This window comes from Anomaloglossus baeobatrachus, chromosome 5 (assembly GCF_048569485.1).
Source record: "Anomaloglossus baeobatrachus isolate aAnoBae1 chromosome 5, aAnoBae1.hap1, whole genome shotgun sequence".
NCBI classification, from domain to species: Eukaryota; Metazoa; Chordata; class Amphibia; order Anura; family Aromobatidae; genus Anomaloglossus; species Anomaloglossus baeobatrachus.
In genome coordinates, this window is record NC_134357.1 from 152,120,827 (window position 1) to 152,138,138 (window position 17,312).

General features: G+C 45.4%; 1 long non-coding RNA gene across 2 annotated transcripts in view; it reads right to left on the reverse strand.

The window, feature by feature from the left end:
• Positions 1-249: 249 nt before the first annotated feature.
• Positions 250-17,312, reverse strand: part of LOC142309804 (uncharacterized) — a 294,698-nt gene continuing 277,635 nt past the window's right edge. For both annotated transcript variants that reach the window (XR_012753998.1, XR_012753997.1), the window contains 3 exons: positions 3,495-3,569; positions 2,329-2,396; positions 250-822 (listed from right to left, as the gene is read on the reverse strand). This is a non-coding gene — a long non-coding RNA (uncharacterized LOC142309804). The remainder of the gene's footprint in view (positions 823-2,328; positions 2,397-3,494; positions 3,570-17,312) is intronic.

A 17,312-nucleotide genomic window follows, 5' to 3' on the forward strand; every position in this document is an offset into this window, starting at 1 on the left:
ATTCAGATATATGCATTTCGTATCCTTTTAACCAGATAGCATTTATCATTTGCAGACATTTATCTCTCACTGCTTAGTTCCATATTCCTGATAAATATTTCAGACATCAATTTGCACACCGACCAGCCCATTACGGTCCACCACTAAGGTGTCGGCAGATCCACCAGACATCTCAGGTAAGATAAGGATTCATTGATTCATCAATCGTTAATTTTATTCCAAAAACGATATCAGTTTTTTACGATCAATATTTGTTTTCAAGTAGCCCTACGGTTCATTTTCAATATCTGCATGTGTGGTTAGCGCAGTGGTCTTGCCCCTTTTCTGTTAAGCTTGTTCCCAGAAGATGATCTGCACGTAACCTTCATTTGACTAGTTGCAGCTCTACATTTTTTTCAGTCAGTGATTGCTTGAGCGCTGCCGTTTTCAGTATATAAATAGTTATTACTTACCAATTTTTATGTTGCCTAAATCATCTTTCTGTCAAGTTACAGCCATTTTGGATAATCCTTATTTGAAAGTCTCATCACAAAATCTCTGTGTGGAGCTGGGGATAGTCCATCGTACATTGGTGGGTTTCTAAAATCTTTTACATGGATTGAAACTCATGGCCTCAGATTTGTTTTTCAACTAATGACATTGCAAGGCATTTTCCACATCTACACCAATTGGTGCTTCTCATCAATCTTCCATGTAGATCTGGTATTTGAATTGGACGCTCCTCATCATTCCCCACTGTGGATCATTTTGTAAACACCATGTGTTCAGTCAGCTTTTGTCATTGACACAACTCTGTAGTCTATCTAGCAATGCTTACAATCGCTGAAAAAGAAAAAAAACACTCATATTATGGTACTGACTGGTGAGCTGTACTTTAAAAAGGCTTTCTTAATTTAGTAAAAATTCAAAGAAAAAACAAAACAAAATAAAATATAAAACTTAAAGATAAAATTAACCATTTTATTTTAAGCATAGGTCATCAATACATATTAGATTGTAATGGGATGCAGCCCCTAAAATTAACCTTTTTTTCAACTTTATCTTTTACAAGTAAAATAGTATAAGATGCAGAACTCTGATCTTATGTGGCACCCCAGTAGTCATGGGAGCATTGCTCTCCATCCAGGGGCGACGCTATGCTTGGAAACAGTGAGGAGGTCTCCATGCTAGGCAAGACTACATACATTTCCTAACTCAGGCCAGAAGGGGGAGCTCAAGACCTGATTTAGGGAGAGCTACTCTGTGCATTCTGGTCTGGAGAGGTGTTAGAACACACTCACAAGCACACACCAAAAGTATAAGTAACAGAACAATTTAGGAGAGCAGTGAATGCGGTCACTGAGGAGAGCTGTGTGATATTGCCCTCTCAGGACCTAGTGCAGGAACAGGGCACCGGGCCTAGGCTGTGTGGGTGTTTAACCCATATGAGTGAAGCCCGGAGGGCAGGCGATTTCTCATCCCCTGGCCCAAAGAAAGCCCTAAGGTGCAGCAGCACAATAGAGCCCGGGACCGCAGCTAAGCAGAAGGTGCCCCTGATAAGCTCGCGCTGCCCCCCATAAGGGAAGGCCAGACTACGATAACTTGGAAAAGGGTCACTGTAGGGCTCCAAACCACAGAGACCCATACACTAAAGCGCTACAAGGAAGGCCTCCAACCACCCAGCAAGGTGAATCTCTTCATTGCTCCCAGGCTGACTGGACCACCGTCATCTTCTGGACCAGACTCCCGGGCCTGTAACAACAACTGACCAGTAAAGGTAAAGGAAACTACATCCATGCGTTGTCCAGTTATTACCGGTGTCCTCAGCCCTGCACCCCCAAATTACAACACCAACGACTACTACCACCATCCTCCCTGGGGCCATAGTTCTGCCTGTGAAGAGCTGAACCATCCAAACTGCGTTGTCATCCGCCCCAGCATAGATGTCCTGCAGCGACGGTTAATATTGGCCGCGCACCACAGGTGGCGACACGAACGGTTACCCCCATCATCCCCATCCCCAGCCTTTTATTGGCACCCAGGGTCACAGAACTGGGCAAGGCCACAGCGGCGTTCCAAGAGAAGCACCGCGGCCTGGTGACGAGTAACCAACGACCCCGTGGGCGCGTCACTTATGTCACATGTCTTATTGGCTGGAGATGGTACTGCTGATAAACTTAAAAAAATGAGATTTGCAGTATCTAGCAGCATTTACTAAACTGTGTGTTGGAGCAGTGGTTTTCAGCACAATAAACTTTATGTCATTAGTTCTCTAACTGCAGTCTAATCAATTTATCACAGAACAATGAGAATTCAATTTAATCTCAAGGCTAAAAGTAAAATACCTACAGGGTTAAAGCCTTGAGGGGGACGAGTTGAAGTTTGTCTGACATCACCATCATCGTCTTCTGTTGTTTCTTCCGGTAACAAAATAACAATAAATAATTAGCACAATAATAATGCAACTACAGAGGACAGAATTAAGGCCCCGTCACACTAAGCAACATCGCTAGCAACATCGCTGCTAACGAACAACTTTTGTGACGTAGCAGCGATGTTGCTAGTGATGTCGCTGTGTGTGACATCCAGCAACAACCTGGCCCCTGCTGTGAGGTCGTTGGTTGTTGCTGAATGTCCTGGGCCATTTTTTAGTTGTTGCTGTCCCGCTGTGAAGCACACATCGCTGTGTGTGACAGCGACAGAGCAACAACTAAATGTGCAGGCAGCAGGAGCCGGCTTCTGCGGAGGCTGGAAAACACAGTAAACATCGGGTAACCAAGAAGCCCTGTCCTTGGTTACCCGATATTTACCTTTGTTACCAGCCTCCGCCGCTCTCACTGTCAGTGCCGGCTCCTGCTCTGTGCACATGTAGCTGCAGGACACATCGGGTTAATTAACCCGATGTGTGCTGTAGCTAGGAGAGCAGGGAGCCAGCGCTAAGCATTGTGCGCTGATCCCTGCTCTGTGCACATTTAGCTGCAGTACACATCGGGTAATTAACCCAATGTGTGCTGTAACTAGGAGAGCAAGGAGCCAGCGCTAAGCGGTGTGCGCTGCTCCCTGCTCTGTGCACACATAGCTGCAGCACACATCGGGTAATTAACCCGATGTGTGCTGTAACTAGGAGAGCAGGGAGCCAGCGCTCAGTGTGCGCTGCTCCCTGCTCTCTGCACGTGTAGCTCCGTGCGCTGGTAACCAAGGTAAATATCAGGTTGGTTACCCGATATTTACCTTAGTTACCAAGCGCAGCATCTTCCACGCGGCACTGGGGGCTGGTCACTGGTTGCTGGTGAGCTCACCAGCAACTCGTGTAGCGACGCTCCAGCGATCCCTGCCAGGTCAGGTTGCTGGTGGGATCGCTGGAGCGTCGCAGTGTGACATCTCACCAGCAACCTCCTAGCAACTTACCAGCGATTCCTATCGTTGTTGGGATCGCTGGTAAGTTGCTTAGTGTGACTGGACCTTTAGATAGACATTAGAAAGAAGCAGTAGAATTGTAATTAGAAAATTGTTACCTCAGAAGCGGGATCAAAGTCTAATTCTGATTCACAATCAATTAGTTCTTCAGCACGCAGGAGATGTACATGTGACTGTTAGTAAACATAAAAGTAGATTATTCAATGGTAAAAAAAAAAATATTCAACAATATTTGACATTAATATTTTATTACTATTATACATATTAATCCACTTATAGTATACTTTATTTAACCCCATAATAACGGCCTAATGCCTTAAGACGTCGACATTGCAGGGTACTTATTCTGCTCCGATGCTTTAAGACGTTCTGCTAAAAAAAATCTGTAGCTGAGACCCCCCAGATTATGAATCGGGGTGATTTTTTTGGACCCCGATAATGTGATCACCGGTATACACCGTATATCGCCGATCACATTAAAAAAAAAGAAATGGCAGCTAAAACTGAATTCTTTCTAATTTGACGTGATCAACCATATCAGATGAGAAAGAAATATAAGCCCCTAGTGCCCCCAAGGCCCCTAGTGCCCCCAAGGCCCCCGGTACCAGAGAAATACCCCCACCCCCTCCGGAAATTCCAAGATGGCGCTATAGCGCACCGAAAACTGCCACCGCCTCTGCATTAATTTCCCTCCGATCTGAAATGATCAAACATTTCAGACCGGAGAGAAATGTCCTCACCCGAAGCTCTTCTCCGGTACACTGGAGCTCTCTCTGGTCCCCCTCATGAGCTCTCCAAACGCGACATGGCGTTTGCTAATGATTCCAGCCAATTTTGCAGTCAAATGGCGCTCCTTCCCATCCGATCCCTGCCGTGCACCCAAACAGTTGATTTCAAGCACATATGAGGTATTGGCAAACTCAGGAGAAATTGCACAATACATTTTAAGGTGCAATTGTTCCTGATAGCCTTGTGGAAAAAAAAACTACTTGGTTGAAGTAACAATTTTGTGGTAATTTTTTTTTTATTTTGACGGCTCAACGTTATAAAATTCTGTGAAACCTTTGGGGGTTCAAAGTTCTCAGCAAACATCTAAATAAATTCCTTGAGGGGTATAGCTTCCAAAATGGGGTCAGTTGTGGGGGGTATCTGCTGTCTAGGTACCTTAGGGGCCCTGCAAATGTGTCATGGTGCCAGCAATCTTTTTTAGCCAAATTTGCTTTCCAAATTTCAAATATTGCTCCTTTGATTCCAAGCCCTCCCATTTGTCCAAACAGAGGTTTCTGACAACATGTGGGGTAATACCACACTCATATGAAAGTGGGTAACAAACTGTGTGGTCTACTTTTTGGCATTACTTCTTGAAAAAGTGAGAAAGTTTGTGCTAAAGCAAAATGTTTGTAAAAAAAAAAGTGAACATTTTCAATATGACAGCCTAATGTTACCAAATTCTGTGAAGTACGTGTGGGTTCAAAATGCTCACTATACCCCTAGATAGAAGCCTTGAGAGGTCTTGTTTCCAGAATGCAGTCACGTGTGGGGGTTTCTGCTATTTAGGTAACCTAGGGGCCCTGCAAATGGAAGATGGTACCCGCAATCTATTTCAGTCAAATTTGCTTTCCAAAATTCAAATATTGCTGCTTCTGTTCTGGCCCATTTTATTTGTCAAAACAGAGATTTCTGACCCCATGTGGGGTATCTGTGCGCTCAAGATACACTGGGGAACAAATTTTGGGTTTCATTTTGTTACGTTACTTCTTTTAAAAGTGAATAAATTGGCGCTAGAGCAACATTTTTAGGTAAAATATTTTTTATTTTTATTTTTTTTCATTGCACTTTGCTTTATTTCCTGTGAGGCACTTGAAGGGTTAATATACTTCTTGGATGTGATTTTGAGTACCTTGAGTGGTGCAGTTTTTAGAATGGGGTCACGTTTGGGTATTTTCTGTCACCTAGGCTCCCCAAAGTCACTTCAAATGTGATGTGGTCCCTAAAAAAAAGATTTTGTAAATTTTGTTGAAAAAATGGGAAAATGCTGATGAACTTTGAACCCTTCTAATTTCCTAACCCCAAAAAAATGATGTTTCCAAAATTGCGCTGATGTAAAGTAGACATGTGGGAAATGTAATTTATTAACTATTTTGTGCGATATGACTCTCTGGTTTAAGGGCAGAAAATTTAAAAGTTTGAAAATTGCAAAATTTTTAAAATGTTCATCAAATTTCTCATTATTTCACAAATAAATGCAAAATATATTTATTGTCCTAAATTTATAACTATCCTGAACTACAATATGTTACGAAAAACAATCTCAGAATCACTGGGATCCGTTGAAGCGTTCTAGAGTTATAACCTCATGAAGTGACACTGGTCAGAATTGCAAAAAATGGTCTGGTCATTAGGAAAAAAACTGGCTTCGTCATTAAAGGGTTAAAGAAGTTGTCCAGTAACTTATATTAATGGCATAGCCTTAGGATAGCTCATAAATATAAGATAAGTGGAGTGCAACACCTGGCAGAGGTTATTAGCATCAACCAGATGTGTTCAGCAGAAGAACAACAACAGAGCTCCACCAACTGTGAGGTGGCCGTGGCCGGGTAATGCACATCTGCACTAATTGGAAAGCACAGGGTTAGATCTGTAGTACCACACTGTGACCACTGAACAGCCAACAGAGCAGTTTAATTCCACTATACTACTGAGCACATCTCTCCACCATCAGTGCCAATAACAGCTAAGAAAACCAGAATTATATACTCTCTAAAACGTAACATTTATTTTATCATTAAAATACTAAGCCAATACTGAAAAAATGGAATAATATCCAATTATATCAAAAGAGGACATCAACAAGTCGTGATTTGTGATAGTTCAGTGAAGTCCTAATATAGGTCAGTGGGCAAGGGGTGTACACCACCTATTGTATTAAATGATGGATCTGATGCAGCAGTGAAATGCTGCCACTGCAGGCACTCACTGGCTAGAGAGCCTTCCACAGTATTGCTGCTGGGAGGAGGTTTCACTCTACATACAACATCTGACGGGGGGATACAGAACATCAACTGGATCCACATAAGGACTATACAGAACGATTAATTCATGGATACTAAGAAATGATGAGGAGATTGATGGCCCAAACTAACTAGAGATATTCTGATTTATCGATATCCCCTGATGAACCCCAAGACGTTGGGGGGAAACGCGTCGGGATCAAGCTAGTCCTGGCAGGATAAGTACTAGGACCACAGGTCCATCATCTTTTGAGTAGACCCTTTATTTCATGCATGTTCCCAGTTGCATAGCCACATAGGTTATTTGAGAAACTGAGAACTGAAATTTTAAGTATGTACATGAAATTTGGGTATAACCTTTTATTACCAATTTTTTGACTATGACACATGACTGAGTCTGCACTCCAGCACATTGCACCTGGTGGTGGGATAAGATCATTTATAGTGACAGGGGCAATTAGGGTTAGCCGCCGAGGAACGGGGGGCACCCAAAAAATTAAGGTGTTTTTGACCTCCGTTGCCAGGTAGGGTGAACATCAGGGAACTTTTAGATCCCCTTAGTTCATCATTTATATACCCGTTTAATACAATAGGTGGTGTACACCCCTTGCCCACTGACCTATATTAGGACTTCACTGAACTATCACAAATCACGACTTGTTGATGTCCTCTTTTGATATAATTGGATATTATTCCATTTTTTCAGTATTGGCTTAGTATTTTAATGATAAAATAAATGTTACGTTTTAGAGAGTATATAATTCTGGTTTTCAAGTGATCCTCTATTCTATAAATTGAAATTGGTTTACCAATAACAGCTAATCAGCGATGGTGCCAGATGTTGTGCCACCACCCCAGTGATAGCCTATTCAAATGAAAGAGCATATATATAAATCACTGGGCAAGTACTGAAGAACTCCTTTAATATATTATGATTATTTATTATTACGAGTATAGCACCATTGATTCCATGACGCTTTACAAGTGAAAAGTGTATACATAAAAACAAGTACAACAATCATGAACATTACAAAAACACACTGGTACAGGAGAGAGGACTAGAGTTGAGCGCGGTTCGCGGTTCGAGGTTCTCCAGTTCTAAGCTCGAGTGAGTTTGGGGGCTGTTCGAGATCGAACTAGAACTCGAGCTTTTTGCAAAAGCTCGATAGTTCTAGATACGTTCGAGAACGGTTCTAGCAGCAAAAAGCAGGGCTTTTTACAGCTACAGTGTGCAGGAGCCATCGCTGGCAGCCTGCCACAAGCTGGTAACCAAGATAAACATTGGGTATCCAAGCAAAGCGCTTTGGTTAGTAACCCGATGTTTTATCTTAGTTACGTGCAGGAAGCCCACACTTCCCCACTCAGCTCACTCCGCCCCCTCCTGCCCGCGGCATGTACACATACATACACACACACACACACACATCCCCCCCCCCGCTCGGCTTACCTGCGGTGATGAAGTCCCGCCATCCCGACCTCAGCGCTGTCACTGTCCTCCATGGCCGCCGCTTGTCACATCACCTCTCGCTTCCGACCCGAGACTGACTAGCGGTGACGTCACGGGCTTCTCGCGATATTTGGCTGTGAAGGCGCCGGTCACTGAACTCAGTGACAGGGGCTGTCAGTGTGCTGGAGATCAGCGCAGGTAATGTACCTCGCTGACAGCAGACCTTGTCATCCCCTGCAGTGACCTGGGCTGACCCATTGATGTTAGCTCAGGTCACTGCACTGCTCTCCCAGCCAATGGGGAACATCCTGCTCTTCATTGACTGGGACAGTGTGGATCGTCATGGCAACCCCTTGGATTACAGCAGACCTGGATTTGTTTTTCATTCTAATAAATTGGTTAAAGAGGGAATGTTTTGGGGAGTGTTTTTTCAAATAAAAATGTGGTTGTCGTCTATTTTTTTTTATTACTGACTGGGTTGGTGATGTCGGGTATCTGATAGACGCCTGACCTCACCAACCCCAGGGCTTGATGCCAGGTGACATTACACATCTGGTATTAACCCCATATATTACCCCGTTTGCCACCGCACCAGGGCGCGGGATGAGCTGGGGCAAAGCACCAGGATTGGCGCATCTAATGGATGCGCCACTTCTGGGGCGGCTGCGGCCTGCTATTTTTAGGCTGGGGAGAGTCCAATAACCATGGACCTCCCTAGTCTGAGAATATCAGGCCCCAGCTGTCTGCTTTACCTTGGCTGGTGATCCAATTTTGGGGGACCCCTACGTGTTTTTTTTTTTAATTATTTATTTAATTTAAAATAACAGCGTGGGGTGCCCTCAGTTTTGGATTACCAGCCAAGGTGAGGTTGCCAGCTGTGGTCTGCAGGCTGCAGCCGTCTGCTTTACCCTAGCTGGCTACAAAACTAGGGGGAACCCTACGTCATTTTTTTTCATTTTTTTGGCTAAATACAAAGCTAAGCACCCCACATGAAAGGCACCAAAGGGTGCTCCACTTTTTCTCCACTTTTTCTCCACTTTTTCTCCACTTTTTCTCCACTTTTTCTCCATTTTTTTCTCCACTTTTTCTCCACTTTTTTCTCCACTTTTTCTCTCCACTTTTTCTCTCCACTTTTTCTCCACTTTTTCTCCACTTTTTCTCCATTTTTTCTCCACTTTTTCTCTCCACTTTTTCTCTCCACTTTTTCTCCACTTTTTCTCCATTTTTTTCTCCACTTTTTCTCCACTTTTTCTCCATTTTTTTCTCCACTTTTTCTCCACTTTTTCTCCACTTTTTCTCCACTTTTTCTCCACTTTTTCTCCACTTTTTCTCCACTTATTCTCCACTTATTCTCCACTTATTCTCCACTTTTTCTCTCCACTTATTCTCCACTTTTTCTCTCCACTTATTCTCCACTTTTTCTCCGTTCTTTTTCTATGGTCGGTCTACCCATTAGCTCTGCCATGCATACTGTAGCTCTACACCTACTGCACATGTTACTTTATGATTGACATCTCTTTCGTACCAGAGCTGTCTAAGCCTACTCTGACCCCATATTTGTCATTACTATATTGTCCTTGTACTGTATTATGACATTTGTATCATGTGTTTCATTTCTTGCTGTGTTGCAATTTTTTTGCGGCATCCCAATTGTACCTCTACATTGTTCGAGTTTATGTTATTGTTCTCTCACTCTTATGTGATACTGATTATTGTCATTTTTCATGATTACATGCAGATAAGTCCAATCTGACGAAGACTCAGGCCGAAACGTCATTTGTAACTTGTTTTGGACAAAAACATATATGCTTATGAAAAAAAAAAATTTCTTAATACGGACCAATAAAGAGTGATTTTGCATTACTATCCATTGTGACTTACTGACTTAGTCTGGGAGATTTAGAGTGCCGAGGTTACTCACTAATTTTATCTATTATTACCTCTGAGCACCTATATACCAGTGAGCAGAGCTTCCTCTACAGTAGTTCTCCTGATTAGGCATGCCCATACCTCATGAGCAGGGCATTGCAGCTTTGGTAGCAACCATTACGACATGGACTCTGCTGCTGTGGACCCGGGGAGAGTGAGTGCAGATTCATTGCACCCACACTCCTCACATGAAGGGTCCGCACTCCTAGAAAATGGGGGATACGTTCCCTGAGTGTCTCCCCCCCATATTCTAGACGGTCCAGAGTCGTCGTGGGACCCCTTTATTTTTTTTCTTACAATAAATTGGTGAAAGAGGAAATGTTTTGGGGACTGTTTTTTCAAATAAATTTCTTTTGTCGATTTTTTGTTTTTGTTAGTACTGACAGTTTATGATGTTGGGTATCTAATAGACGCCATGACATCACAAACTGCTGGGCTTGATCTCAGGTGACTTTACAGCTAGTATCAACCCAATTTATTACCCCGTTTGCCACTGCACCAGGGCACGGGATGAGCTGGGGTGAAGCGCCAGGATTGGCGCATCTAGTGGATGCGCCACGTCTGGGGTGCATGCGGCCTGCTATTTTTAGGTGGTGAAGGCCCAATAACTATGGACCTTCCCACCCTGAGAATACCAGACCACAGCTGTCCGCTTTACCTTGGCTGGTGATCCAATTTGGGGGGGACCTTACTTTTATTGTGTAATTATTAATATTTATAAAATAATTATAAAAAAGAGCCTGAGGGGACCTCCACATTGGATCCCCAACCACGGTAAAGCTGCCAGCTGTGGTTTTCAGGCTACAGCCGTCTGCTTTACCCTAGCTGGCTATCAAAAATGGGGGGACCCAACGTCATTTTTTTTAACTATTTTTTAAATAGTAAAAAATAATGGGCTTCCCTGTATTTTGATTGCCAACCAAGGTAACGGCAGGCAGATGGGGGTGGCAACCCATAGCTGTCTGCTTTATCTGCGCTGATAATCAAAAATACCGCGGAGCGCTACGTCATTTTTTTAAAGATTTATTTTTACAGCACTGTGATGTCCAGCAATCAAAATACAGGGAAGCCCATTTTATTTTTAGTTATTTAAATAAATAATTAAAAAAAATATATATGGGCTCCCGCTGCATTTTTTGTATTGCTAGCTAAGGGTAATCCAAGCAGCTACTGGCTGCTAACCCCCACTGCTTGGTGTTACCTTCACTGGCAATGGAAAATCCAGGGAAGCATTTTTTATTTTTTTTGCCAAAAAACTACAAAAAAAGGACGTGAGCTTCGCCATATTTTTGTATGCTAGCCAGGTATAGCAGGCAGGTGCTGGAAGAGTTGGATACAGCGCCAGAAGATGGCGCTTCTATGAAAATGCCATTTTCTGAGGCGGCTGCAGACTGCAATTCGCAGCAGTGGGGCCCAGAAAGCTCGGGCCAACCTGTGGTGCGGATTCCAATCCCCAGCTGCCTAGTTGTACCTGGCTGGACACAAAAATGGGGCGAAGCCTACGTCATTTGTTTTCTAATTATTTCATGAAATTCATGAAATAATAAAAAAAGGGCTTCCCTTTATTTTTGGTTCCCAGCCGGGTACAAATAGGCAACTGGGGGTTGGGGGCAGCCGTACCTGCCTGCTGTACCTGGCTAGCATACAAAAATATGGCGAAGCCCACATCATTTTTTCAGGGGGCAAAAAACTTCTGCATACAGTCCTGGATGGAGTATGCTGAGCCTTGTAGTTCTGCAGCTGCTGTCTGTCTGTATGGAGAAGAGCAGACAGCAGCTGCAGAACTACAAGGCTCAGCATACTCCATCCAGGACTGTATGCAGAATTTTTTTGCCCACCAAAAAAATGACGTGGGCTTCGCCATATTTTTGTATGCTAGCCAGGTACAGCTGGCAGCCACGGGCTGCCTCCGACCCCCAGTTGCCTATTTGTACCTGGCTGGGAACCAAAAATATAGGGAAGCCCGTTTTTTTTTAATTATTTCACTTATTTCATGAAATAATTAAAAAACAAATGACGTGGGTTTCGCCCCATTTTTGTGTCCAGCCGGGTACAACTAGGCAGCTGGGGATTGTAATCCGCAGCACAGGTTAGCCCGAGGTTTCTGGGCGCCTCTACTGCGGATTTCAGTCCGCAGCCGTCCCAGAAAATAGCGCTCTCATAGAAGCGCCATCATCTGGCGCTGTATCCAACTCTTCCAACAGCCCTGGAGCCGGGTGGCTTGTTGGGTAATCATGAGTTAATACTGGCTTTGTTTTACTAGCCAGTATTAAGCCAGAGATTCTTAATGTCAGGCACGTTTGACCCGGCCATTAAGAATCTCCAATAAAGGGTTAAAAAAAACACCACACAGAGAAAAAATACTTTAATAGAAATAAATACACAGACACATTAGAGACTCCATCTTTATTACCCCCTGTCAGCCCTCCACGATCCTGCTCTTCTGTCTTCTTTCTTTCTAGTGTAGTAGTAGTGACGATTGTAGTGAGGATGAGGTTCACCAGCCCATCATGGGCTGGGGCATCTCATCCTCACTACAATCCTCACTAGTGTAGTAGTAGTGACGATTGTAGTGAGGATGAGGTTCACCAGCTCATCACTTGGGGCTGGGGAACCTCATCCTCACTACAATCATCACTACAATCGGGAAGCAGCGTGCAGCCTTCACTCCGTGAGTGATCAGTGCTGGCTGTCAGCGGTAACAGCGGTAACGCTGAGAGACGCGTTACCATAGCAACGGTGCTCTCGGAGCCACGGTTAGCGGTGACGTCACCGCTAACTGCGTTGCTATGGCAACGGTGATCTCCGTTAATGACCGGCTGTGTCAGCCGGTCCCTAACGGAACGGGGAGTCGACCGTGTGCTAGAGCATGTCGCCGGTACACGGCGATACACATATGTGCACCGTGTACCGGAGAGATGCACTCGCAGGTCCTACATGACGTGTCATAGTCATGTGACCAGTCTGTAGCCAATGAGATAATAGCCACGTGACTGGTCACATGGCTATTTTGACGTCACGATAGGTCCTGCATCTCTGCTGGCAGTGCAGGTAACCGGGAGGATTCAGCGATCATCGGATGGAATAGCGGCAGGAGACAGAGTGCAGAAGGGATCGCGAGGACCGGTAAGTGTTATGGCAATGTTTATTAACTGTTTGTGTACATTTATAATGAATTTTTATGTGTTTGTGATTGCCTCCCATTATAGCCTATACGTTCGAGTTCGATTCGTTGAACGTTCGACGAACCGAACTCGAACGGGACCCCCGTTCGACGAGCCGACCTCGAGCCGAACCGGGACCGGTTCGCTCATCTCTAGAGAGGACCCTGCTTGTGAAGGCTCACAGTCTACAAGGGATGGTTGAGGGTACAATATGTGAGGACAGAGCTGTCTGCACAGTGGTGTACTGGTCTGAGGGTTACTGTAGGTTGTAGGCTTGTCGGAAGAGTTGGGGCTTCAGGTCACTTTTGAAGGTTTCCAAAGTAGGCTAAAGTTTGATATGCTTGGGTAGAGCATTCCAGAGTATGGGGGAGGCATAGGAGAAATCTTGTATGTGATTATGAGAAGAGGAGATAAGAGGGGAGTAGAGAAGAATGTCTTGTGAGGAACTGAGGTTGCATGCAGGTAGGTACTGGGAGACTAGGTCAGAGATGTATTGAGGAGACAGATTATGGATAGCTTTGTATGTCATGGTTAGTGTTTTGAACTGGACTCTTTGGGCAATGGGAAGCCAGTAAAGAGATTAGTAGAGAGAAGAGGCTGGAGAATAGCAAGGGGAGAGTTGGATTAATCGGGCCGCAGAGTTTAGGATAGATTGGAGGGGTGCAAAAGTTTTGGAAGGGATGCCACAGAGCAGGAGGTTGCAGTAGTTGAGGTGGGAAATAATGAGGGCATGCACTAGTGTTTTTGCTGATTCTTGATTAAGGATTGCACAAATTCGGGAGATATTTTTGAATTGTAGTTGGCAGGAGGTGAAGAGGGCGTGGATGTGTGGCTTCAAAGATAGAGCAAAATCGAGGGTTACTCTAAGGAGATGAGCTTGCGAGACTAGCGAGAGTGAGCAACCATCAACTTTGATGGATGGGCTTGTTGGAGGGGTTGCGAGAGGACTAGGAAAGATCATGAATTCAGCTTTGTCCATGTTAAGCTTTAGGAATCACACAGAGAAGAAGGATGAAATAGCAGACAGACATTGTGGAAATTTGTTTAGTAGAGAGGTGATGTCAGGTCCAGAGCTGCATATCATAAGAGAAGAGGTGATACTGAAAGCTGTGTGACTCTATGAGATGTCCCAGACTGATGTTTTAAGTGGAAAAGAGGAGGAGTCCAAGAACAGAACCTTGGGTACCCCAACAGACAGGGGGCGAGATGAGGAAGTGGTGTGAGAGTGGGAGACACTGAATGTCCGGTCTGTTAGGTATGAAGAGATCCAAAATAGGGCCAAGTCCGTGATGCCTAGAGATGAGAGAATTTGTAATAGAAGGGAATGGCCCACTGTGTTGAAGGTACAGGACAGATCAAGGCGGAGGAGGAAAGAGTAGTGTTGCTTGGCTTTGGTGGTTAGTAGGTCATTGGGGACTTTAGGGCAGTTTTAGTGGAGGGATGCGGTCAGAAGCCAGATTTCAACCATTCAAAGAGGGAGCAGGATGAGACGTGGGAGGACAGTTCAAGATGGACATGCTGTTCCATTAGTTTTGAAGTATAGAGGAGAAGTGATACGGGGCAATGGCTAGACACAGAGGATGGGTCAAGGGAGGGATTTTTTAGGATGGGTGTGGTGGAGGCATGTTTAAGGCGTGAAGGGAATACACCAGTTATTAGTGATAGATTGAATAGATTGGTTTTGGTTAGGATGAGGACTGCGTTGAGGATGAAGATGAGGTGGGTTGGGATATATATGATTTAAAAATTGTTTTTAATCTATAAAGCACACTGTATTAATTCCTTTCATTATGTACACAATTTTATTCCCCTGATAGCAGTCTGTACATGAGGTTTCAAGAGGATGAGTGCCATGCATCATCTTATGCCTAACCAAAATGGTAAAAGGCAGTTACGGGGGGGCTGTCTGATAATAAAACCCAAAGGAATATCAGACAGTCAGGGTCCACCGTGCAAAGACTCTGCTGCAGACTATGGCAGAGGATAAGGGGTATATAAGTGTGCCACTGTAAATAGTAATAGCACAAATGCAGAGTGCAATACCTCTGTTAAACTCACAGAGGAATATAATTAGGAAATAAAGCAATTCCTCCCTTACTTGGAGGGTGTGTGATATTCTTTCTGTTAATGGTCACAGAGACAAAAGCAGTGAGTGTGAAATGGCACCTACCTAGGTCCGTTCCTCTAGCGGTGCCAGGAGACGGACAGCAGCGTAAGCCGCACAAAGCTCCTACCTGCGTTCGCTCCACTAGTGTGCGAGGACACGAACCATTAGATATGGCACATGCCTAGGTCCGCTCCACTAGTGGTGCAAAAGAGACGGACAGCAGCACAAGCTGCACAAAGCTCCTACCTATGTTCGCTCCCCTAGTGTGCGAGGATATGAACAACTGCCAGACGCAGTATAAGGAATGTTACCCTAGCGGCAACGTCCACCTACGAGTAGAATCACAAGGCCCAGCCTGACCATGTGCCTCAGGCCCCTGCCTATGTCCGCTCCAATAAGGTGCAAGGACACGGACTGCAGCCGAAGCTGTAAGGTACAAGAACGCTACCCTGCCGATAGCGCTCACCTAGCATAGACAGAGAGATGCCTAGAGGGACATGCACAAAGCGTCTACTCTCATGCATGAACCAAGAGGACTTAGCGCCGGGTGGCATGTGTCAGGGTCTAATATAGACTCTGTGCCTCATCCAAGATGGAGGACACCAGAGCCAATCCGCTGCCAGAACGACAGCAATGACGTCACGCTGGCCTATCACCGAGCAAAGCGTCACAAGCACATGACCAGCGACCAATCGGCATAGAAAGTGTCAGAGACATGTGACCACTTGTCACTAGCACATGACCAGCGGCCAATCAGCTTAGAAGGTGTCAGAGACATGTGACCTCGTGTCAGCGATGATGTCACCCGCACATGTGCAATGGCTCCAAGATAGGACTTAGGGGCACTTTGCACACTGCGACATCGCAGGTGCGATGTCGGTGGGGTCAAATTGAAAGTGACGCACATCCGGCATTGCATGCGACATCGCAGTGTGTAAAGCCTGGATGATACGATTAACGAGCGCAAAAGTGTCGTAATCGTATCATCGGTACAGCGTCGGCGTAAGTGACGCCGCACGACCCGCCCCCTTAACAAGGAGGCGGGTCGCCGGCCACACGGACGTCGCACGGCAGGTGAGTGTGTGTGTGAAGCTGGCGTAGCGATAACTTTCGCTACGCCAGCTATCACCACATATCGCTGCTGCGACGGGGGCGGGCACTATCGCACTCGACATCGCAGCATCGGCCTGCGATGTCGTAGTGTGCAAAGCCCGCCTTAGTCTCCAGCGCTTGCACATGCGCAGTAGCAAGAAATCCGAACATAGTCTCCAGTGCTCGCACATGTGCAGTAGCAAAAAATCCGAACATAGTCTCCAGTGCCACAGCAACCGTAACAGTACCCCCCCCTCAAGGGCCCCACTCCCGGCGACGCAGGTAATCGGCAACTAAGTTGGGAGCATGGACAGCCTCCTCAGGCTCCCAAGAGCGATGTTCCGGGCCGTAGCCCTCCCAATCTATCAAGAAGAACCTGCGCCCTCGAACCATCTTAGAACCAACTATGGCTCGTACCTCATAGCTAGAGCGAGAGGAATCAGAGGCAGGAGAGTGCACTTCACGAGCGTGAGGTAAGATAGCCGGCTTTAACAATGAGACATGGAATTTGTCATGGATCCTAAGATGGACGGGTAACTTCAATTGGTAGACTACAGGATTTACCTGTTGAAGAACCTCATAAGGACCCAGGAAGCGAGGAGCAAATTTGACAGAGCTCACTCTAAGTTTCACGTGTTTTGCAGAGAGCCACACAAAGTCCCCCGGAGAAAAGACAGGAGCCGGGCGACGAAACCGATCGGACACCGTCTTCATACGTTCCTTAGCTGCTTGGATCGACTCTTGAGTCCAATCCCAAACCTCTCTGGCATAAGTTGCCCAGTCGGCCACAAGAGGAGGAGGTGCAGCAGCGGGAAACGGTACCAGTACCCTAGGGTGTTGCCCATTATTGAGTACAAACGGTGTCTGCCCAGTGGCCTCAGCCAGCGAATTGTTAAGGGCAAATTCTGCCCAGGGTAGGAGGGAGGACCAGTTATCGTGGTTCTCAGCAACAAAGTGTCGAAGGTATATAATCATGGATTGATTGGTACGCTCAACCAAACCATTGGTCTCCGGATGGTATGCTGAAGAGAGATTCAACTCAATTTGCAGAAGGCTACAAAGATCTCGCCAGAAACGGGAAGCAAATTGCGGGCCTCTATCACAAATGATATGATCTGGCATCCCGTGAAGCCTAAGGACATGCTTGAGGAATAGTTTGGCTAGTA